Here is a 26,196-nt window from a genome sequence, read left to right on the forward strand (position 1 = left end):
AGTGCATCAGGAATGTGTCCTGTCTCCACACCTTTTCAATCTATTTACAGAACAAATCAGAGCCTAGACTTTACGAGGAGGAATGTGGCATCAGGATTTGAGGAAAACTCATCAGCAATTCATATTATGCAGCAAATGTGATTTTGCTTGAGGAAGACCTGAAACATTTGTTCCAGAAGAACAAGGACTGAAATCTTCAATATGACTCAACATCAGAAGCTCAACATCACAAAAACAGATTCTCACCACTGGCCTGATTGGCAGCATCATGATAGACAGTGAAGAGATTGAGATTGTTAACAGCTTCAGTTTGCTTGGTTCCACAATCAACACTCTTGCTACCAGCAGTCACGGAATCAAAAGATGAATTGCATTGGGAAAATCTGCTGTCAGAGACCTCTCTAGAGTACTAAAGAGCAAGATGCCAATCTAGAGACTAAGGTGTGCCTGATCCAGGCCACAGTGCTCCCAATTGCTTGCTATACATTCAAGAGGTGGACAATGACTAGGGATGATAGAAGGAGAGTTGATGCCTTTGAGCTGTGGTGCTGGAGAAGATTATTGAATATACCATGGACTGCTAGGAGAACAAACAAGTTGGTCCTGGAGAGGGTGAAGCCAGGCTGCTCCTTGGAAGCAAGGATTCTGAAGCTCTGTCTGATGTACTTTCAACATGTTCCAAGGTGGGATCAGTCCTTACAGAGGGACATCATGCTTGGGAGGGTGGAGAGACAGTGCAGAAGATGACCCTTGATGAGATGGATTTATTCTGTCACTGGGGTAATGGTGATAGGCATGTCGGAAACAGTAAGGCTGGCCAGGGATAGAGCAGGATTTAGGGCTGTTGTCCATGATGTCGCTATGAGTCACAGGTGACTCTACGACACTTAACAACAACAATCTCACATACTTTGGGCATGTTTCCAGGAGGGATCAGACTTTGGAGAAGGACATCATGTTTGGAAGGGTGGAGGGACAGTGCAGGAGAGGAAGACCCCAAATGAGATGGATCACACACTAACAGGGGTAATGTGGGTAGGTGTGTCAGAGACAGTGTGATTGGCTCAGAGCAGGGCAGGGTTCACAACTGTTGCGCAGAGGGTTGCAATGAGTTGCAATTGACTCAATGGTACATAACAACAACAACAACAATGATATGATAAAACAGTGATAGACGGCAAGACACTGAGACAGTGAATGCCGTCAAAAGGTGGCATTCAGTTCCTTGCTCTGAAAGGACTTGAATAATTAAAAAAGGTGTGGACCAGCCAGTGTCTGAAAACAAAGGAATGGTCAACGCAAGCTAGAAATCTGAGGCCGCTTTGGTGATGGACTTACGGTCAGTGTGACTAGATGTAAGGAAATAGGTCAAGGTGGTACGGAATCCAAGAGCTACTAAAAGCTGAAGCAGTTACCAGATCCACAGGGAGAGAAGTTACCAGAATCCACAGCGTGAAGCCCTATAGAGAGGGCTCCCATCAGGGCTTGTGGTCTTCACTAAAAATAAGTGCTGCCAACCCAGGATGGCCAGCCAGGAAAGGTGCCAGAGGACAAGCGCCTCGACCTCACTCCACTCCCTCCCTCTAACCCCTGCCTGGGCTTCCTACCAGCTAGATAGAAATATCTTTAAATCAAAGAGTAGGTGAGCCTTTTGATACAATCCATAGAGCCAGACTCCCTGACCTCCTTGCTTATGGAATTGGGAAATTGCAGAGAGGGAAGGGAGATGGTGAGAGGGACAGAGAGAAAAAGGCACAAGACCTCCATGCCATACCTACATGGGGTACCTACCCGAGGGAGGAATTTGCACCTCAGCAATATGGATGTTGAGCATCCAGTTACCCTCCTCTCTTTCATGATAGCTCCAGAGAAACCAACTCTAGCTCCAAGTGTTGACTATACTAAAGAAACCAACATCTTCCCGGACCTAGGACAGGCATTGAGCCAACCTAACAGCAATTCATTGCCACATTCATGACAAAAAAAAAAAAGGACTGCCACCAACCCACAATGAATTGACAACCATCTGGCCAACTGACTGGAAGAGATCTGTATTTGTTCCCATTCCAAAGAAAAGTGACCTGACAGAGTGTGGAAAGTATCGATCATTATCATTGCTATCACATGCAAGCAAGATTCTGCTGAAAATTACCCCAAAACAACTGGAACAGCACATCCACAGAGAAATGCCAGATGTGCAGGCTGGCTTTAGAAGGGGCTGTGGTACTAGGGATGTTATAGCTAATATTACGCAGATCTTGAATGAAAGCAGAGAGTACCAAAGAAATGTCTATTTGTGTTTCGTTGACTATGCAAAGGCATTTGACTATGTGGACCACAACAAACAGTGGAAATCTCTAAGAAGAAAGGAAATCCCAGAACACTTGATTGTGTTTATGTGAAACCTATACTTGAATCAGGAGGCAGTCATCAGGACAGAGCAAGGAAATACTGTATAGTTCAAAATCAGGAAGGGTGTAAACCAGGGATGTGTCCTGTCTCCATACCTTTTCAATCTATTTGTAGAATAGATCATCCAGGAGGCTGAGCTCTATGAGGAAGAATGTGACATGAGGATTGGAGCAAGACTCATCAACAACCTACATTATGCAGATGACACAACCCTGCTTGCTGAAACTGAGGAGGACCTGAAGCAATTGCTGCAGAAGGTCAAGAATTGCAGCCTTCAATAAGGATTGAAGCTCAACCTCAAGAAAACAAAGATTCTAACCACTGGGCAAACTGGCCGCATCATGACAGTGAAGAGATTGAGATTGTTAACAGCTTTGGTTTGCTTGGCTCCACAATCAACACTCTTGGTATCAGCAGCCAGGAAATCAAAAGACGAATTCTATTAAGAAAGCCTACTGTCAAGGACCTCTCCAGAGTACTGAATAGCAACAATGTCAGTCTGGAAACTAAAGTATGCCTGATCCACGCCATAGTCTTCACAATTACTTGCTATGCTTCAGAAAGCTAGACAGTGCCTAGGAATGATAGAAGGTGAATTGATGCCTTTTAGCTATGGTGCTGGAAAAGAGTACTGAATATACCATGGACTGCTAGGAGAACAAACAGGTTTATCCTAAGAGGGTGAAGCCAGGCTGCTCTTTGGAGGCAAGTATTCGTAAGTTTCATCTAAAATACTTTGAGCATGTTGCAAGGAGAGACCAGTCCTTGGAGAGGGACGTCATGCTTGGGAGGGTGGAGGGACAGTGCAAGAGAGGAAGACCCTCAATGAGATGGATTTATTCAGTGACTAGGGTAATGGGGATAGATGTGTCCGTGACAATAAAACTGGCACAGGATAGAGCAGGGTTCGGAACTGTTGTACAAAGGGTTGCTATGAGTTGCAAGTGACTCAACGGCACATAACAACAACGTGAGTAGGAGCCAAGTCAATGACATCTCATAACAACAATGTCCTTTATTTGTTGTGTTTAAGTTTCTCTATTCTCTTTTTCATGTATCACAAGCCTTTGGAGGATTTACCTAGGTCCAGTATCCCAGAACTCATTGTTGTTGTTAGGTGCCATCAGGTCAAGTATGACTCATAATGACCCTGTGAACCCTGTCTTACACCGTGCCATCCTCACAATCGTTGATACACTCAAGCCCATTGCTGCAGTCACTGTGTCGATCACCTGGTTGAGGGGTTTTTGCTCCTTCACCATCCCTTCACCTTTCCAGGCATGACTTCCTTCTCCAAGGAATAATCCTTCAAAGTATGTGAGGTGAAGCTTCACCATCCTTGCCTCCCAGGAGCACTCTGGCTGCACCTTCTCCAAAACATACCTGCTTGTTCTTTTGGTAGTCCATGGGCTATTCAGTACTCGTCACCAATATCTCAATTCAAAAGCATCAATTCTTCTGTCACCCTTAATCACTGTCCAGCTCTCAGAAGCACAGCAAGGGACTGAAAAGACTACTGGATGAAATATGTTTACGGCACTGAAGTCTATGGGGGAGAGAATAGTCTAAAAGTATTATATTTTAGGGCATTATTTTTATCGTAGGAGTATGCAATGAGGGTTGCAGAGTGGATTATATTTGGGGGTAGGTGGTGGGGTTTGGGGAGGTGCGGGGGGATTGTGTACAAATGAGGGAGTTTTTCTTTTGCTTTTCAAGGAGAGGAGCAAACGGGGGGGGGGGGAGGGGCTTGTGCGGGGAGAAGGGTACAACAATGAATGAATGTAATTTCAAAATCTCTGTAGATGTTCACTGAAATGAAAAATAAACAACCTAAATTTAAAAAAAAAAAAGACTATGGTCTGAATCAAGTACACCTTAGTCCTCAAACTAATAGCATTGCTCCTCAGTAATTTGGAAGGGTCCCTGAATTCAGACTTTCTCAGGGCAGTAGTGAGTGCAGAACTCATTATTATCTCAGGAAAAAAGAAAAGAGCAAACACATTAGAAAGGGGGTAGACACTTGTCTAGCTACTCCATGGACTATTCCACTGAGATTTTTACTCTCAGAGTTTCAGAAGTAAGACTTCTGACAAAGACGCTTATGAAGAATTGACTTATGAGTTTGTCCACCCCTAGATCTTGAGTTCCCCTAGGGAAAGCACTCACAGTCAGCTCCGTGTTCATGGGATAAATTACATATGGAGTAAGTTAACACTCGCCTTACAGAAGAGCAAAAGCTAAAAAAAAAAAAGAAAGAAAAAGAAAGGGAAGATACCATCAGTCCAAGGCAAGTGGGGTGCTAGCCAAGGGTTTGAAATATGTAGCCTATGTCTTCATTCAGCAACTCACTCAACATTCGGTGCTAAGCACCATGCTAGGTCTGAGGATTCTCTGCTAGTGGCTTCTTATTTTCACAACAAAGTGCCAACAGTTCCAAGTTCTTTCCCTCCTCACCTTCATTCCTGGACTTTTTACATACATCCCTGAATCTAGTACCCCAAAAAGCATAGAGGTCATCCCAGAGAAGTTCAAAGATTATGAGAGCTCGCCTTTGATTCAGGGAACCTGAAGTTCTCCCACTGAAGTGTCACTTTCTACAACCTACCATCGTAAATCTAATTTCTTTACATGTTAAAAGATAGTGGAACCAAAAAAATATCTGACACTTCTTCTAGCTCTGAAATTCTATGCAGAATTATGGTATGTCACGCAGAGGCCACCTTATTAATTCAAAATTACAGAAGAAACTCTCCAAGTATAGAATCATTTACCATTTTCAGGAAGAACCGAGCAGAACTCAAGCTGTTCAAGTTCCATTCTCCTTAGCCAAGCACGATTTCCTTGCAAAAGTTTTGGGTGGGATTTTTTTTAAGCTCCCGAAGAGCCTCTTAATGACTTTTTGGACATTGAGCTGTACTTGTGGACCATATGGCTTCGTTTCAGAAGGAAGAAGTCAAGAACAGACAGAATGAGCCGCCTGTGCCAAGCACCCAGCAATTTAGAAAGTTCCAAGAAAATGGATGGTTCAAAATGCCAAAAACACAATTAGGGACAGAATGGGCAAATCCGAGGAGGGAGGAAAAAGTTGAATGTTCTCAAATCGTGTTATATCAGATTATTTTGCATAATAGGCTGCTTCAAAATCTAGTGGCTTAAAATAACAATAATTCTGTTTTGCTCACTGTTCCTTGGGTCAGTAATTGGTGCCAGTTTGACCCGGCTGGTGTGATCTTTGCTGGACCCTTAATCGTAGACCTTTGGCTACAACAGCTCATCATAACTCCTCATGACTTGTCATTAGACAGCCTAGGTATGCTCATGTGCTGTTGGTGACATGGATCTCAAGAAAGGACGTTCCCATGAGCTGATGTCCTCCAGGGCTCGTGTTTGCTGTCCCAGTGGTGTAAATTCAAGAAATAGAAAAAAATCCTACCTCTTGTTCTGTTGCTGTTTCTAGGTGCCGTTGAGTCATTGCCAACTCACACCTACCCCATGTACAACAGAACAAATGCTGCCTGACCTGCACCATCCACACATTATCTGCTCTCCCTACTGTGTGGCCACTGTGTCAGTCTATCTTGTCATGAGTCTTCCTCTTTTCAAATGACATTCTACTGTATCCAGCATGATAGAGCAATGACATCAGGCTGGAGACTAAGGTGCGCCTGATCCGGGCTATAGTCTTCGCAATTGTGTGCTATGCATCGGGGAGCTGGACAGTGACTAGGGATGATAGAAAGAGAATGATGCCTTTGAACTGTGGTGCTGGAGAAGAGTGTTGAATATACCATGGACTGCTAGGAAAACACACAGGTTTGTCCTGGAAAAGGTGAAGCCGGAATGTTCCTTGGAGGCAAGGATTCTGAAGCTTTGTCTGACATACTTTGGACATGTTGCAAGAAGGGACCAGTCCTTGGAGAGGGGCATCATGTTTGGGAGGGTGGATGGACAGTGCAAGAGAGGAAGACCCTCAATGAGATGGATCAATTCGATGATTGGGATGGTGGGAGTAAGCATGTCAGAGACAGTGAGGTAGGCACAGGGAAGAGCAGGGTTTAGGGCTTCTACATAGGGTAGCAATGAGTCACAGGCGACTCGACAGCACATAACAACAACTCTTTCCATAGAGACTCACCTCTCCTGATAACAAACTCAAGGTTTGTGAGACTGAAAATATGTAGATATAAAGTTATGGAGCTGCAAAAACATTTATGGTCATTTTTATAATCTACCACATAGATACACAGTTAAAATACTATGTGGAGATTCCACATTGAAAATGTCTAATGAGAAAAGTTATGAGATAAAAGGTTAACAATACCTTGCTTTCTAACTTTTAAAGAAATGTTAGAGGAAGAAGAGTGAATAGGTTTAGAAAGAAACATCCCATTCAATGGGCACAAATTACATCAAACAGAAAGCTGATTTGAACCATTAGAGCTGCCCATAATAAGGAAGGGAGGAGGGCGAGGACACTTACTGGACACATACTGTGAATCAGACAATACTGTATTTTCCTGTTTAACTCTCTAAGTAATGCATGGCTGCCCACAGTTCATAGATAAGGGGAGAAGTTTCTGAAGAATTCAGTGATTGATAAAAGTTCACAGAGCTAAGATGTGAACCTTAACTTCTAATAACAAAATACACCCTCTTCTGATACCATGTCAAGCTGCTTTTAGACTCAGGTTGAAAAGGACAGAGGCACACTCGTGATTGGTTTGGAAATTGAAATTTGTTGAAAGGTTACTTGGGAAACAGCAGTCATTTTGTACAGTGACTTACAGATTGTCACACACGCTCACCTAAGTCCGACTGGCTGTGGCTCTTTGCCTGGTCCACTCTGTCCTCAGAAATCAGGACCGTCATGTACCACCAAGATATGCCTCACTGCAGCTCACAAGGTGCCTTCGTCCAAACTCAGACGTCAGACGGGGCCTTTCCCTGCTGTGTTTGCTTACTTGTTTAAGAACTCCTGCAAACCAAGAAGTCATAACGAGCATCTTGCATAATCAGCATGTTGTGTTCCATCTCCTGAAAGAACTCTGGAGTGTAGTTATTAAGCGCTCAGCTGGTAAGTAGTTTGAACTTACTAATATCACCATGGAAGAAATAAGTGACTGTCTACTTCTGTAAAGAATTGCAGCCCTGGAGTTAACCCTGTGGGGCAGTGCGCCTCTGTCCCGCAGGGTCGCTGTGAGTCACGACCCACTCCATGGGCTTGCTTTATGTTTTGTTTCTGTGACCTCTCCATTCCTCATCTGTCGGTTTGTTGAACTGTGGTGACTTTGGGGTTATTATGATGCTGGATGTTACACTACTGCTATTTCAAATACCAGCAGGGTCACCCATGGGTGGGCAAGTGTCAGTGCCAATTTCAGGTGAAGAAAGAGTAGAAAGAAAGACCTGGAGATCTATTCCCAAAATTAGCCAGTGAAAACTGTCTGGATCACAAGAGACTCTCATGTGATCCAGGGCTGATGTGAGATTAGGAGACACTGAACAACAATCACAACAAAGGATTCAAACAAGGCAACAGTCAGGAAGGGGGCGCCAGACAGGCCACGTTTCCTCAGGCTGCACGGGGGTCACTGTGACTGGGAGGCGGTTCAAGAGAACAAAGGTGGAATCCTCCCCAAGAGCTCATTGTTGCTGTGTTTACTCTGGAGTCGGATCCACCCCTCGGCTGACCCTTCATTGCATTTTCAGAGGCAGTTATCACACAGGAGGAGACTGCCCATCCTTCTCCCAGGGAGCAGCTGGTGGATTCAAACCGCATGCCTTTGCGATTGCAGCTCAGCTTCTCACCACTAGGCCACCAGTGCTCCATGCCCCCCCAAAAAAACTCATTAGGTCAATCAATTATTCCCACTTTATAAACGAAAAGATGAGCCTCAAATTTCATGTCCAGACGTACCTGGAACACTGAAAAATTTTTTACCACTACACTACACTACACTACACTACACTACACTACACTATACTGCACTAGTACTCTACATCACACCACATTATACCATACCACACCATACCATGTCATGCCATACTGTGCTATATTATGCCATACAATACTACACCACACCACACCACACCACACCACACCATACTCCTTCTTTGTTGAGCTGGTGGTGAGTGGGAACCGACCCTCCAATGGGTTTCAGAGACAGTAAATCACACAGGAGTCATTTATTCACCTTTCTCTCATGGAGCAGCTGGTGGGTTTGAATCATGTGACTTTGGGTTGGCAGCACAGCTACTTACCATTAGGCCCCCAGAATTGCTCTCTCTAACACTCCCTCCTATCTGTAACACTCCCTCTGTAGGGAGTAGTTGTAGGCAGTCCCCAGGCAGCGTTAAAGTGGGTGGTAGAAGAGACTTTCTTGAGTGAACTTTCTTGAATGATACCAAGTTGTGCCACAGCTGACGGATGAAAGCTCTGATAAGTCCAAATTGATTGCACCTGGTAATTGTTGCCATTAATGTTTAAATGTGTCCTCACGTCTGTTTCATGTCTTTCCAGCAGTAAAGTTCACACACGTACAAAAGTAAATCAATGAACATGGTGCACGTCCTCGTACTGATCAACAGTATCAACTGTTTTCAGCATGTGGGGCGTCTTATTCCCTGGAAATTCTTATGAATCCCAAATGTATTGTAAATGAACTGACTCTGCTTTCCTCAAATTCCTAATCGGGAACTGCTGGAGTAGGAAGGCTTTCCCGGCATCACCTGGATTGCGCTCTTCATTTTCAGGGAGAAGGCTGGGACCCACAGACAAACTGAGATCGCTGAAGGTCACACACTGAGAGTGTGGAAAAGGAAGAATTAGAACTAAGAGCTCGAGGCTCCAAGCGCAGGGCCCTCTGTTACAGGCCAGCCTGCTCCAAGGCATGGCCAGAGGGCTCCCTTGGTGCCCATCCACTGTCACCTCCAGAGGAGAAAGACGAGGTCACTGGAGATTGGACTTGGCCTCCAGCCAAGAGGCTAAATGGCCTCTATCAGCAGTGCCCTCCTCTGACTTCCTCACTCTTTCAAGGGTAATTAACCAGCCAAATGGGTTCCCTGTTCTGAACCCAAATAGTCACACACATACACCCAATGCTGGTAACAAAATCACTCCTGAGAGTTCCACCCAGACATCCAATGTCATGTCCTTCATCAGCTCAGCTTCCCTTATTTGAAAACTTGGAACCCACACAAAAGGCAGGCTTGAGGCTAATGAGGAGGTGACAGATTCCCAGGCAATCCTCCGCCCTCTGGTTCAATGGCATATATCCTAGGAAGAAAGGACCTTCTCCCAAGGGGATTGCAGGATACAAGCATGAGCTGTGTGGAGTGATAGAGAAGGTCCTGAGCATTGTTGTCTACTCCCCAGAAGGCTGGTGCCCCACACCTGCCCACAGCATCACAGGAAGAACTCTGCAGTGAGCTGCTTCTGAGATTACCACCAAGAAAGTACAGTGGACACTCTGTGAGACATGAGCTCATGGTGAGTCATCAGAGTCAGAACTGAGTCAATGGTGACAAGCACGGATCGTCTGTACTTTATAGAGGGTTTAGGCTCAAATTCACAGATGCATAGCACTTAAAGGGAACTCTGGTAGCCTAGTGGAAAGGAGTTGCACTGCCAACCCAAAGGCTGACAATTTAAATCCACTAGCTTCTCTTCAAGAGAAAGATGAGCAATTTCCTTCCGTGAGATTTACAGCCTCTGAAAACCCACAGGAGGGTCAGCCATGAGTCGGTCCAACTCAACAGCACATGGAAGGCGTGGAATCATCGTACTCGAGCTGGGAGCCCCTAGAGAACAGGATGGCTTGAGGTGCCGTTTTCATAACCACCGTAAACCTAGAATCTCTAGAGTGTGAGCTCTTCGCAGGTATGATGCTAAGCTCTTCCTGTGTTTTAGCTAATTGTAACCATAACTCCGTGAGGTCCACACTACCACCTGTGGTATGTGAAGAAACAGCCCCAGAGAGATTAGTAACTTAATGAAAGCCATGAAGCTAGTAATTAGTTAATTAATAAAAGGCATTAGTTAGAATAACCCCATCCCACTGTACTGGGTCACTTTTCACACACAGTGACCTCCGCTGGGTTTCTGAGGCTCTAGTCCTCACAGGAGGAGACTGTTCATCTTTCTCGCACAGAGTGGCAGGTGGATTTGAACTACTGACCTTTCAGTTAGCAGCACAACACATTCTCCACTAAGCCAATAGGTCTCCTTACTTAGAATCACAGAGGCAGAACTTAGAAATACTTCCAGTTTGGTTCCAGACAACGGCAAAAAAAAAATCAACACGGAAGCAAGTCCAAGCATATGAGTTACTGGTTTCTCTGCGCAAATAAAAGTTGTGGTAACACAAAACTATCGTCTATTAAGTTATCATGAGAATCACCGAAATCTGAAGCAGAAACACAAAGTGAGCACACACTATTGGTAAAAAGCTTCAAATTGACTTGCTTAATCCGAGGTTACCACAAACCCTCAAGTCATTTTTAAAAGCCACAATTTCTTCAAAGCACAATAAAAAAAAACTGTAATAAAATACATCATAAAACAAGGCTGCCTTTATCAAAGTTGTAAAAGAGTTACGTTATCACACGTGCAGGAATTTTGTCGTCAAAATCATGAGAGGCTGAGATGGCATGTAGGCAAGGGCTTGATGCTGTGGATCAGATGAGAAATGTCAAAGGAACTTAGAGAAACAGGAAGAGCAAGAGAAACTCATCAGCAAGAATTTGAGGACCTGCCGGACATTTGAGGAGGGACACTGACAAGCTCTGGGGACACTAGTAGTTTAGCCGCTCGGGTGCCGTGCTGCTGACCCAGAGTGACGTCATTATCCACCAGCTGCTCCAAGGAAGAAAGAGAGACAATCTCCTTCCATGAGACCTACAGCCTCAGAAGCCCCACTAGAAGGTCAGCTAAGAGTCCGTTTTGACTCAGTGTCATTGAGGGGTTGGTTGAGGGCGTGTTTTGTTTTGGCAGCTCTTTTATTTAACCTTGGCAATAGCCTTTGTTGTTGTTGGGTGCCTTCCAGTCAAGAGCAATCCATTCTGACCCTACAAACAACAGATGTGAACCCTGTTTCATCCTGTGCCATCTCACATTTCCTGACCCGTTGTGGCAGTCACTACATCGATCCACCTGCTTGAAGATCTTCCTCTCCGTCGCAGACCCTCCACCTTTCAAGTTTCTAAGCTTCACCCTCCCATTTTACAGATGAGGGAATCAAGGTTCAGAAGGCACAACAGATTTGCCAAGAACCTAACAGAAGTTGTTGTTGTTGTTGTTGTTGTTGTTGTTGTTGTTGTTGTTATTGTTGTTATGTGCCGTCGAATCGTTTGCGACTCATTGTGACCCTATATACAGCAGCCCTAAATCCTGCTCTGTCCTGTGCCAATTGCACTGTCTCCAACACGCCCATACCGATCACCCCAGTCACTGAATCAAACCACCTCATAGAAGGTCTTCCCCTCCTGCGCTGTCCCTCCACCCTCCCAAGCATGACTCCAAATCCCAAGTCTTTTTCAGTCTGTACCAGCAGAGCAGATTTCATACCTGAGGGTCTGGTTGGACTTCTTGACAAGGTGGCAAGGTTGCCGACATAGTAAGGAAGCCGTCTGTCCTGCCTGAGCTCAGCAGACAGTGTGGGGAGGGTACAGGATTGGGCAGGGTCTCATTGTGGTGTGCACAGGGTCGCTGTGAGTCACAGTTAACTCAAGGCAGCCAACATGTCCTTTGTTTAGGGCAAAAGTCCAAGCTTGTTGCCACCAAGTAGATTCTGATCCCTGGTGACCTGGTATCCCAGAGCAGAACTGCTCTACTGGATTTTCCTGGCTGCAAAGTCAGGAGGCCTGCAGCCTTGTGGACTGAGTATAGGACTTCTAACTAAAAGGTCAGAGGTTTACATCCAGCAGTTGCTTTACAGGAGGGAAATGTGACAAGTTCCTCCCATAAACATTTACATCCTTGGAAATTCAATGCAGTGTCACCATGGGTCAGAATTAGCTCAAGAGCAGTGGATTTGGATTTTAACCTTTATTACCCCAGGTTACCAACCTTCTGTGACACACTGAGGTGGATTTGAACCATCAGCCTTTAAATTAGCAGTCTCTGCCATCACTGTATTTAGTAATAATGCCCTTTCGTATTCTCGCATGGCACCCAATGGCACAGTGGATTAGATGTTGGACTGCTGACCAAAAGATCAACAGTTCAAATCTCCCCACTGCTTCTGGCAAAGTAAGATGAGATAGTCTGTTTCTGCAAAGATTTACAGCTTTGGAAACCCTCTAGAGCCGCTCAGTTCTGCCAGAATTGACTCACCACGGTGGGTGGCAGCGGGTGGCAGTGGGTGGTGTTTCGCTTTCATAAGCATTTTTGTTTGGATGATAAATTATAAAGCCGCCTTAACTATGAGCAATAGCTTTCCCACATAGGTACCAAAAAAGTAGAGCAAAGAACTCCTGCACAGAGAGCTTCCTCGCAGGAATTCTACACGCGGGGCACCAGCTTCAGAGGAGACCAAATTTAGGACATGTGTAGAGAATTTTTCTAGTTCATTCCACCCACGCTCACCTCCAGCCCAACCTAGTTGTGGAAGAAATGACTGTTCTGTGGTGGAAATTTCCGAAAGGAAGGAGATAAGGAGCAAGGAGACAGCAGAGCAGAACAGGCCATTGGCTCTTCCCCGCTCTACCCTGGAACTCACGGAAACATCTGGGAGTTAAGATGCTCACAGCAAATCACATGGCCCGTGTCTATTACCAAGGTGACCCCGATTCCTTCAGCTTTCCAGCCATTTCGCAAGTCCTCGTCAGCGTCACTCTGAAAGCCAACGACAGCGTTTGTCCAGTGCCTTCGTTCTCCCAACCCCCTCCCTTTTCTCAGGTGGACTGTGAAGGGGACCCTGGAGAAGGCAGCCCTGAGGACTTTGAAACCTGATGGCATCCCCTGTGTCAGAGACAAAACAATCTGTCCCTGAGGCACCAGGAGGGTGGACAGGCCAGAGCTAGGGGGTGAGCAGGAGGAGACCTGGGGGTGTGGTACAAAATCCTCACCTGCCAGCCAGAAGGTGGTCAATTTTAGTTGAAAGTCCATTGGTTCCAAACTGCCAGCCACTCAGTGGGACAAAGGTGGCAGTTTGCTTCCAAAAATGTCCTGGTGAAGTCCTGTCCAGCTAGTCCTGCCTCCAACGGCCCTGTACACAGCAGAGTGAAATGTGCCCCGTCCTGCACCAGCCACAATCCCTGCAATGTTCTCCCACCCCGACTTCACGAATCAAGGACAGCTCCCTGCTGGTGACCTGTCCAAACTAAGCTAGAGAAGATCTCACCATGATTTTGCTTCCAGAGATTATCACCTGTAGCTTGACCAGGGAGGATAGAAGGAGAATTGATGCCTTTGAGCTGTGGTGCTAGAGAAGAGTATTGAGAATACCATGGACTGCTAGGAAAACAGATTTGTCCTGGAAAGGGCTAAACTGGGTGGCTCCTTGGAGGCAAGGATTCTGAGGCTCCGTCTAACATACTTTGGACATGTTGTGAGGAGAGACCGGTCCTTAGAGAGGGACATCATGCTTGGGAGGGTGGAGGGACAGCGCAGGAGAGGAAGGCCCTCAATGAGATGGATTGATTCAGTGACTGGGATAATTGGGATGGGAGTGTCAGAGACAGTGAGATTGGCCCGGGACAGAGCAGAGTTTAGGGCTGTTGTACATAGGGTCGCTATGAGTCGCAGGCAACTCGACGGCACATAACAACAACAACAAAACAGCTTCCAGTGAAGTGCTGCTGGGCAGTGCGACTGTGTTCTGTAGGGTCACGAGGAGCCGGGGTCAACTTGTTAACAAGGAGTTTGGCTCGTGTTTGTTTTCTTTTACTTATTATTATTAATGGAGTGAGAAGAACAAAGATTCAGAGTCAGCTATGTCTAAGGCTGAAACATCCCAAACCAGCTGAGGTTTCCAGACACCAATGTCATTGATTTTCTCCCCAAAGGAAGAAAATTCAATTCTTCATTACTGAGACTGGATGGCTCTAAGATGGGTCACGTGGGCGACTAGCCGTTTTTCTGATCAAAATAGGGGAATCAAACTCATCTCAGAACTTCAGAAGGAGTAAAAAACAGTTAATAAAACGTTCCCACCACCACCTACTGAATCAAAGCTTTCTGGTCCTGTGAGAAGAATTCCAAAGAACCTTTCTTTATCTGTTTGGGGTGGTGGTGAAGGGGAGTAAGAATAAACCAATATGTCAGTCAAAAGTTTGGTGATCTGAACCCAGGAGCTGTCCCATAGGAGGAATATAGAACAGCTTTGGACAGCCTGTGGGGTGGTTCTGTTTTGTCCTGGAGGGTTCAGTATGATTCAAAATCAATGACTTGACCTCCGTGGCTTTGGATTTCTTTTTCTCCCTTCTTTCTTTGAGACATGCAGGATGTGGGCCAAAGACAAGTCATGGTTAGAGAGAAACTGCAATGCAAGATTGGGAACCAAGTAGAGTGGAGCTCAAAACAGTGGCTGTGGGGCCCTGGGCAATTACAAGACACTTCCTCAGTCTCCCTGAACACTAGCTGGAGGCAGAGCTCAGATCGTGCAGGTCTTGCGGGTCCAGGTGATGGTCGCCTCAACCATGTGGGCAGAGTTGTCCACTCTATGGCATGTTTGCTGTGCCGTGAATCAATCCCGGCTCCTAGTGACCTATTAAAATAAAACGTCACCACAGTGACTCCAGGGCTGTAATCTTCTCAGGACAAGCTGTTTCATCTCTACGCTGTGTTTGCTGTGCCATGAATCAATCCCGGCTCCTAGTGACCTGCAACACTGCAGTGACTCCAGGGCTGTAATCTTCTCTTCTCAGGACGCTGTTTCATCTCCAATATTCCTCCTCTGGGGCTACTGGTGAATTGGAACCTTTTGGTTAACAGCTGAGTGCTGTAACCGCTGTTCCACTAAGACCTCTCTCTGCAGTTGTTGTTGCTGTTATATACCATGGAGTCAGAACCCACTCAATGAGGATTGTTCGTCATTCTCCTGCAGAGCAGCTGGTGGATTCAAACTACATGCCTTGCAGGGGTAAATGGTGCTAAAAGATAGAGACCTTTCGAATAGAGCCTGAGATGAGGCTCCCGATTTCCCTCCACAAAATACTGAAGGCAGCCACTGTTAATATACTTAACTCATGAGATCAGACCCAATATTGTCTCCGTAACTGCCACATAGGGACACTTCCTCTTTTCTAGGAAAGTCAACTTGCCCAAGGGCACTGTGGCTAGAATGGCATTCTGTTCACAAGAGATTCCTATCTGTTCCCACAAGGTAGAGTTGCTAATGCTGGGACAGAGCTGACCAACTTGAAACTCTGTTTCTTATTCTCACTTAAATGTAGCTGTGGCTTTGGTTTAGCACATATATGAAATAAGTCAGTTCCAGACCATACGGAACTCGGGCATGCTCCTCCACTTTCCCTAGCCGAAGGTTGGTTCCCAGGGAATCTTTGGAATCTTTGAACTTAGTTTTCTAACAAACTCTATGTTCAAGGAGCTTTATCAGTGGGACTTCACTTAAGGGAAGAAATAAATTTTCACTGCATTAAATCACTGAGCTTTGGGAATTTACGTCTTACCAAATCTATCAGTATTCATTGTGAAACAAGCCAGTCCAATATTTAGTGATGTAAAACAACCACTATTCAGTGGCTCAACTTTCATTCTAACACCCAACAAGCCTATAATGTGACTAATCATGCCAGGAAATAACGCCCCCCTTAGGACAACCAGCCACGTAACATCCAAAGAGCATCATTTTCTAAAGCTGAAGAATAGAGCTTAAACATCAGGCAGGAAAAATAAAGAAAGATGACTGAAATTGGCAAACATGGAGGATGTGGGAAGAGTTTGATTACAATGTGAGGATTCCAACCAATGTGATGAAACATAGGATACCTAGTGGTAAGGAATTGTGCTGCCAACACAAAGGTATATGGTTCAAATCCACCAGATGCTCTGCAGGAGAAATATGGACAATCTGCCGTGTCATTTGCTGCCTCTGAAAACCCACTAGAGGGTCAGCTATGAGTTGCTTTTGACTCAATGGTACACAATATCAATAATATACATTGTTGAATGTGTAACCAGTTTTTTCTGTAAGCCTTCATCCATATCACAATGAAGTTTTCTTTTTTTTTATTTTGGTTTGCTTACAAAGTTTGAATACAGGGTGTTTCACATTGTTGTTCATTCATATTGTGTTACAAACCTATTAGTTCCCTAGGCAGTTTGGGGTATTTTGAATGGACTCGAACAATCTTGGCTGCATTCACACAACTCATCTTAAGTCAACCAGCAGGTTGGCTGTGGGATGAATGGTCTAGCACGGCTTCAGCTTGGAGAAACCTAGTGAGAGCACATCCAGCCAGTACGGAGTCCAAAGGACATGATGGAAGCAGCCATGACCTCCTGACGCCTGGAATAGACCAATATCACCTCTACTGTAGTCCACTGGCCAAAGCAAGTCATAAAACCAGCCACACTAAAAGTGTGAAGAAGTAGATTCTGTGATTACATTGAAAGAGGCTGAATACTGGGTTCATTTTCATAACTAATCTACATTACAGAATCTAGTGTCATCTTAACTAACACCACCACACACAGCTGGTGATGACAGAGCTTCTAGACCCAACTAACGTCAAATTGGAGCCCTTCTTAGGATACCATGTTACTACTTAAAGAAAAACAAAACTGCTGTGATGAAACTGACACAGGCTGCATGAGGCTGGAAAATTCCTGTCCTCCTCGTTTTCATCTTCACGGCCGCTGTGGAGGTGGAAGCTGCTTTCTTTTGCCACTTTCCAGGATTAGTTCTCCAGACGCGGCTTCACCTTCCTAATTAGTTCTAATTGGATGCATGGTTCATGTTAGGTCACAACAAACTCGAAAGTCGAGTGATTTGAACAGAATCCACAAGTCAGTTGCTAAATTAAGATCATTTCCTGGGTAATGATTGTTCTGCTTGTATCTGAGTTGTCATATAGGTGACTTTGAATTTCAAACCTGGACTAGTAATAACAGAAAGATAGAAAAACCTTGTCTATTCAATGACCTTGCAGCCTCCTCGCGAAGGTAGGTGCAATTTCTTTCTTGGAGCGGGTAACCCAGCCCTGCACTAAAGAAAGCAGACTTCTCCGTTCCTCCAACTGGACAAGCTTCTTCAGAAGCTCTGGATATCCCTTAACTTTGTTAAAGGCTCACAGGAGAGAACATATCACTTGTAAGGATGTGATAAGTCATCTCATCCAGGTCTACCAGTTTCTGGAAGGGATTACTGACATCCAGAAAGGAAAAGCTATTCATCCAATGTCATGTTGCTATGCCATTACGCAGCCGTCAGTGTGCTCTACTGCAGTCGTTTTTATGTACTTTGATGCTGGAAACTCTGCCATTGGTATCACAACACCAGCCGTTTTACTCACAGTGGACAGCCTTCAGCGAAGATTCTAGACTAAGAAATGCTAGGAAGAATCGTCTAGTGAACTGCTTCTGAAAACTAGTCAATAGAAACCCAGTGAATCACAAGAGAAGATTGACTAGTCTCACGCTGAAAGGTGAGCCCCTAAGCTGGAAGGTCCTCAAAATACACAGTGTCCACAACAATGGACTTGAGCACACCAACAGCTACGAAGATGGCCTGAGACGAGGCTGCTCTCACTCCTGGGGCGGCCGTGAGTCAGAGCTGGCTGGACAGCAGCCAGCAGAGCAGCCAGGAGCAACAGAGCCAAGACTAGAACTCCGATTCAAGAAAGCCCCACGATCTGGCAGAAGGCTCGCGATCCTTGGGCTCAAGTTGACCTCAACTGCAGCCTCAGCTCCCTCATTTACAGCTGCGGGGGTCCCAGACAAGCCCCCAACCTCTCATGGCCTCAGTGTGTTTGTCTTTAAAATAAACATGGATTTGTTTTTTGTGTGTAAGATGATTTTGTATCTAAGTGAGATAACATACAAAACACATAGCTGGCAGGCAACAGAAGATGATGGTGACACTAGTCACAAAGCCCTGTGTGGGGACGGAGCTATGATAGAGCCAAGTGATTTACAAATGCTCAATAGATCACGCATTCCACAGAAAGCAGGGACTCGGTCTATTGTGTTCATTACTGTGCTCAGAGAGTGTGGATGGGAAGGACAATAGCCGTGTTGAATGAATGCAGGGATTACTCTTTGTTCACGGGAGTAATGAATTGTGAGGGTGTGGGTCTTGTCTTTCCATGGGGTAAGTTAGAAACTCAAAAGATGGGCCATCAATAATACTCCCATCAAATGGACATACAGAGGGAAGGCAGTGTAGCACAAATGCTAAGCAAAGCATATTGAATGTGAGTCCAGACTTGAACCTTAGTTCTCATTAACAAGTGTGTGACCTTTAATGAATCGTTTAACCTCTAAACTCCTATTTCCCATTTGTATGATGGGAGTGACCCCTGAAAGGGTTGATGTGAATACCAAGGAGCGCTCGATTGCTTGTTTAGTCTGGTGCCTGATGCAGAGGGAAGATAGCATTGATGGGAGTGTAACACACAAAGGGAACTGCAATCCCCTTCCTAAGCTCCTGGGAGGAATGGAAAGCTAGCTCTCTGCTTCAGCATCCCAGGTTGGCAACTCGAAGACAACAGAGCCACAGGGACCCTCTGTCTCACTATGTGACCTCACCAGCCCTGAGCCTGAGAATCCTGTGCTCCCTGCCCATCCTCACCCTTCTTCCCCCAACCCTCACCTCCTTGTACCCCCATTATGTTTTTCTCAATAAAATAAAAAAAAAATTAAAAAAAAAACACAAATAAGTCTGTTGTCCCAAGATATTTCTAAGCCAGGTAAGGGAGAGGAGATCAAATTTGCTATTGATGAGCACCAGTTCTGTGCCAGGTCCCTAAAAATGCGTGATTCTTGACTCTGCAATTAAAAGTAGACAGAGCCAGGCCGCAGATGATGCTTATCTAGACACACCGGCCAACAGGAGTCAAATGGCCCAATTCATGACTCCATTCCAGTGACCACGTGGAACATCTCAGCTTACACATTTATGTCTTTGTTTTCCTCCAATCCTTTTTTACTCATTTGTTTGGAGAGCTCCAGTGGTAAGGAGTTGCACTGACGACCCAAAAGAACAGAGTTCAAATCCACCAGCTGCTTCACGAGAGAATGGCAGGCAATCTACTCCTCTGTGGTTTCCTGCCTCTGAAAACCTGCTGGAGCTGTGAGTAGATTCCTACTCGACAGCATATAACTTGATGCCTGCTACTATACAATTTCAGATTTCATTGTTCTTAAGTTTTATCGAGTCAAATATGATGTATAGCAACCCACTGAAAACCAGATCTGAGCCCTGCCCCATCCTGTGCCATCCTCACCACCTCTGGAACATTTACCCCTGGCTGCAGTCACTGTGTCAATCCACCTTATTGAGAGTCTTCCTCTCTCTAACCGATCCTCCATCTTTCCAAGTATGCTGTCCTTCAGAAGATCTCAAATACTCTGTAAAGCATTACTCAATTAATAATCTCATTTATCTTTCAATCATTATTGTTGTTAAGTGCTGTTGAGTCAACTCATATGACTCAAAGCAATCCAATGAACCAACCTCACTGCCTCTGATACACCTGTCCCCATTGCCACAGTCACTGTGGCAATCCATGTCATCCAGGGTCTTCCTTTCCTGCGCTGACCCTGTTCCCTTCCAAGCATGATGTCCTTCTCCAAGGACAGGTCGCTCCTGACAACATGCCCAAAATATATGAGACAGAGCTTCAAAATCCTTGCCTCCCAGGAGCAGCTTGTTTTCACCCTCTCCAGGACAGCACTTCAGACTAAAAGGAATTGCTGTTCCATTTTACAATTTAGTGACTTATCTCCCAAGGAGATCTGGTGGCACTGTGAGTAAATCATTTGACTACTAACCAAAGGGTTCAAGGTCACCAGCTGCTTTAAGGAAGCAGGGAAATGAGACATCCTGATTTTGTAAAGATTATGGACTTGGAAACCCTGTTGGCAGTTCTGCTCAAACTTCCAGGGTCAATGGGAGCCAGAACCAGCCCGATGGCAGTGGGTTTGGTGAGAAGACTCAGTGGCCTGTCCAAGGTCACACAGATGCCCCCACTGGCAGAGGGAAATGTAAACGAGGTTAGTGTGATCCAAAGGGCCCTGCCTCCAGGGTACTTCACCCTCTGACTCTGCTGACCTCTTCCTTCCCATAGTACAATGAAGCCTTCCTTACAGGATAAATTCTGGCCAAAAAGTGCTCTGAAGAGGAATATACCTAACAGCTGAGAGCACATATTCACACCAAGCTCTGCAGGAAGGCCCCGTCATTTCCCCAAAGCCCAGGCATAGAGCATAGTCTGCAAGACCACAGAGTCTATTAGTGATGCAACAGGATAGAAGTCAGTTCTCATATCTCCTAGCTTCAAGGTCTTTCTCAATCCGTTACTGCCTCTGAATGTGCAGGATTTAAGGTCTTCCACAAAAACTTCCAAAAAAAAAATCTTTTTCCCAACCTCTCCCCCAACAGCATGGTGTCCTAAGCCCTGGATCAGTGTTAATAATGCAAACATGTTGGTGAGAATAGGCTTATCAACTAATGTCAGCGTCACTATCATCACTAAGAAATGGAGCTTGGGGAAACTGAGACCCAGGATGGGGAGGTGAAGGAAGATATTGGTCAAGTACAGATACTAACTGGGAATGTTGAGGGCAGTGAGCTTTTGTGTCCTGGGGTCGCTGCTCACAATTGCTAATGATTGGTGGCCATCACCATGCAGGAGGTGTTAAACGCCTGCAGTTTGTCGGCCCTGGATGAAGGACTTAGACTGTGGCTACATTGGCGGTAGTCAAGTTGCCCTCGACCTTGGCTGTCTATCCCTCCCCTTCTCTGACTCCCTCCTGGTGAGCCCGCACACTAGCAGGAGGTAAGGATGACTGTGCCACAGCCACAATCCTTCTGTGTAAGTCCCCTGGGCTCTGGAGTGGCAGGGCTGCAAAGAGCTTTGCCTGGAAACTGATCTTGTTTCACAGACGGCAATCTAGGGCACAGAGAGGCTAAGGAAACTCAAGGTCAAGTCAATGGTATAGTAAGACCTGGACCTCTGGCAAACATTTCTTCCACGGTTACACCAAGTTTTGTGAAATTCTAGGCAAATGTATCTTATCAAGGTTTACTACATCTTCTTTAAGACCCTTTCCATGGCTTCCGTCTAGAATCATAATCATGGAGACAAAGAGTAGACTCATAAATCAAATCATAATCATGGAGACAAAGAGTAGATTCATTCAAGAGCCTTGTGGCTTTGCACCAGCTCCAAGGCAATAGCTATGTGAGAGCCTTCACCAGCCCCGCCAGCCAAGCTCTGCAGCTGTGGCCTCCCGTGTCATGTGACATGATCCTGTACTGCCACTGCCGTACATGATCTCAAGTGCAGGGTTTCCCTCTCAAGACTAAGGTGCAAGACACCTCCCAACACCTTCCTATCCTGCTCACCTCATTGGTCCACAAGGATGCAGGTTCCAGGCGGAATGCTAGGCAATGATGCTGCCAGTTCAGCCTGCTCCCTGAATCACCCCGTAGGATGCACTTTGTGCTGCACTGTGATGTGGTCACTGCCCTGATGGACCTTGCTTTCCAGATGGCTCTCCGTAAAGTTGGCCATACAGCCTGGCCACATGGAAGGATCAATAAGCACCCACTGGGTGCACTTTGACCATTGGGAAAAGAGGGACAGTAAGGAACACACATTCCCTCTCCTCCCCTTCCTCGACCTGTGGGTGTGCTCCTCGAGATGGAAGGTTTGCATGCTGCCTTGTTCAAGATAGTGCATAAGCCAGCAGATGGCCATGTTTACCGTGGAAGTGTGGCCAGGTTTATGTCGCATAATGTACCTGCCCTCCCTCCTTCCCTGCCGATTGGGAACTGGCCTGGAGGGATCTGTGGCTGCTACTGTTGTTGTCATGGCTGTAGTTATATCATTTATTGGGGGTTTTTTTCTTTTTCATTTCATCTTATGGTTATTTTAAAAGTCATTTTAAAATTTAGAATTAATTCCTGCCTTCTAGGTTGAAGAGTTGACTTTGATTTGGGAGAAAACGATCTCATTGTTGTAGAAGTATCTGAAAAGTGTTAGTACTTTAAGTACAGATCTGAAAGTTTAAATATTTACCTATCTTACTTCTTGGGATCCTCAAGCTTGGAAAGGGTCCAGCGCCCAGAAGTTAGCTGAGCTGACCCACAGGCTGAGGGGTCTTGAGAATACATGGCTGGATATTTGAAGAGCTCTCTCCCAACCTGTAGGGCAGACCAGGTCGTAAGTGGGAGGCTGTTGCAGAAGCACCATGAGCTGAAAGGTAGGCGTCTGACTCCAAGAAGAGTCACCTGTACTGACATTAGAATGCTTGTGCGTAGAAGGGTTGTTGTTGTTAGTTGTTGAGTTGACTCTGACTCATGACAGAGCTAAGCATCGCCTGATCCTGTGCCATCGTCTTGATTATTGCAAAGTCCAAGTCCATAGTTACAGCTCCTGCATCCGTTCAGCTAGTTGAGGGTTACTTTCCTTCTGGCTGAGTCTTCACTTTACCAAACACGGTGTCCTTCCCTAGTGATCCGAGTTGTTCCTGAGGGCGTGGCCAAGACGTACAGATGAAGTGTTGTACCCTCACTTTGCAGGAGCATTTATGTTGTATTTCTTCCAAGACTTTCTTCTTTGTGGGATTTTTGTTTCTTTGTTGGGTTGGGCTTTGTGTACAGTCCACGTTGTGGTCAATATTTCCCACCACAACTCACCTGCATTCATTCCTCTCTGATTTCCTTTTTCATTAACTAGTTTGCATATGCATCAATCAGTTGAACGACCATGGCTTGGGTCAGGCACATTCTTAGTCATCAAAGGGATCTCTTTGCTTTTAAAACTTCAAAGACATCTTTTAAAGCTCATTGCCATCAAATCAATTCAAACTCACAGTGACCCTGCAGCACAGAGCAGAACTGCCCGTAGAGTTTCCACAGGTCTAAGTCCTTGCGGAAGGAGACTGCCTCATTTATCTGCCGGCCCTTCTCAATGAGGCCAGGAGGAGCATCTGTGCTGATAAGCTGCAGAAGAGTCAGTCTTTAAGAGCCAGCATCCCATAGATCCTTGGCTGAGACACCAGACAGATGAGGAAGCCCTAGGAGCTTATGCAATAATTTGAGAAAAAAAAAATGAGGTGTCATGGTATCTTGTTGTCAGATTGGTGAGACCTGGGACAGATTAGTCCTAGCACAGAACCCAAAGCATAGAAAGGGCTTCATAGGCATTTCTTCCACTAAGAGAGCTCTCACCGCTTAGTAGGTTACTTTAGTTGGAGTTTCACTGCCAACCTAAAGTCAAGTGGTTCAAACCCAACAGCTGCTCCTTGGGAGAAAGATGGGTTACCTCCTCCCATGCAACTGACCACCCCTAAAAACCCTACCAGAAGGTCAGCTTTAAGTTGGTCAATTCTCAGGCCGCAGCAATTAAAGGAACACATAATGAAACAGGGAATCATCAAGAGGAGAGGAGTACATTTTCTTAAAGAATAGGAATGAGTCTAGAGATTCAACTAGACTGACTACAACCTTTTCCTGCTTCCACAAGCTCCTTTCTCAGCCAGCTCTCCCATCGTGATGGTAAGAGAGCCAAGAACATGAAAGACTACAGCATCTTCTTCCAGAATTCTGGCCACCTCTCGGTGGAGTGCCTTTACTCTACTTGATAGTTGATAGGTCCATCCTTGATCCAATCCCGGTGGCCACTATTTAAGATCGTAAAGCCTTCCTCCTGCAACTAAAGATGGATTCAGTTCCACAGAAACAACACGGAGGACCAGGAAGAGAGGGTGAATCACAAGTGAAAATGGAAAGTTTCTGTCGAAAGGATTGTGGCAGTGGATGATGGGGAGACAGAGTGTAAACATCTCTCATCCAAAACACATGACTCCAGGTTACTTAATTAACCTCATTGAACTTCATCTTCTTTAGAAACAAAAAGATGATTACAATGGAAAACCTTTCCATGGTTATTTTTGTGTGTGTGCAATTTAAAAGAAATAACATACCAAAAAAAATGGGGTGGGGAGGGAGGGAAGCTGAGAATAGTGTCTGGAGGAGAGAAGGATCCAGAGAGTCACGTGAAATACTTTCTTTTCTTTTAGATTTACTTTCATTTTTATTATACAGGGATTTGCTCCTCTTTCTTTATGGAAACTTGTCAGTAATATCTTTATTAGGACACAAAGGTGCCTTCTACTGAATAAAACAAATCTATTATCTGCTGCCAAGCCTGCAGACATCCAAGGTTAGCGCGCACCATGACGGGAGGCGGAGGGTGTAGACACGGGGATTTTTCCACAGGCCTTGAAGAGTAGTCCACGTTATAAAAAGAATGTTCATGTTTAAAAATTAAGCGTTTGGTTTAAATATTTAAATGTTCCATTTTTCCCCTGCCTGGTTGTTAATTCAGTATTAAAACAGAAGAGGACTTGATTTACATCTCCTGACATGGACCTCTGGGCTTCCTGAGCACGAGCTCGCCTTCTTTCCTTCCGGATAATCATCACTTTCACAACTGCCCAGGTACCAAGCATCACTCTGCTCTAGGCCCCGTGAAGTAGGTGCTCAGCACTTGCCAACACATTTTCTCTTCACCTGAGCCCTGGTCAAAAAAAAAGTCATCATCCCCACTTTGCAGGAGAGCAGACTGAGATTTCGGGAGGTCAAATTGCTTAGTCCAGGAAGACCCAGTCAACCTATGCAGACCTAGAGTACTCAGCCAATTCTGATGTCGTCACAGGCTGTGACAGAAATGGGGCTGGATATTAAGCCACCACATACTAAAAGCTATTAATTGTGGTTTAAAATTTACAAAGAAGATGAGCTTCCCCTTCAGTAATTTATGTACAGATAATTCTGTAAACTTGATCCCAATCCCCACAATGTGTTAGCATTCTCCACACTTCAACCCTGAGTGCCCTGACTCTGTTCACTCAGTTTCCTTGACCTTACCTGCCCCCTTAACTTCATGTTCGAGGAAATTCTGCCATTTTGGTCTCATATCATTCAAGACCCACGCTCTTCTGGGTGTTATGCTCATTCTATTGACCTGTCTTTTCTAGGGCCAAAAATTGACCTCTGAGAGTGGTCTCAATGCCTAAGGGCCATAGATCAAGACTACCACCAGCCTCTGTCTTTTTCGCTCAGTCCATTCAGTACCTTCCACTACATCCCATCAGAACAATCAGTGGTTGTAGTCAGGCACCGCCTAGTTCTTGTGTCCTCAGGTGGAAGTTGTGTTTTATGTGATCCACTAGTCCTTTGGACTAATTGTTTCCCAAGTCTCTGCTTTTCTTCATTTTCTTTTTGTTTTAAGAAAGAAAACAATGGGTGTAGCTTAGGTGACTGCTAACACCCTCTTACAATTCCAGGCTCTACTCACACAAGTAGTATGTAGAGTGTTGCCTTTCTAAACTATGTTACGGCTATTGGACTGGTTATAACCCCAGTTATCTCCTGAGTGCACAGTCCCTAGCACTCAAGCCCAGACCTTCAGATTTTTAGTTATGGCTCAAAAGGTTTTGATGACTATAACTCTTTTTTATTATTATTATTATAAATTTCAATAAAAATTTACAGAGACTTTGCATTTCCATTCATTGTTGCATTTTTCTCTCCTCTCAACCCTCCCCCCAAGTACACTCCCACCTTGGAAAAGTAAAAGAAAAATTCT

The sequence above is a fragment of the Elephantulus edwardii genome, unplaced genomic scaffold (assembly GCF_000299155.1).
Source record: "Elephantulus edwardii isolate Elephantulus edwardi_28Jun2011 unplaced genomic scaffold, EleEdw1.0 scaffold00003, whole genome shotgun sequence".
NCBI lineage: Eukaryota > Metazoa > Chordata > Mammalia > Macroscelidea > Macroscelididae > Elephantulus > Elephantulus edwardii.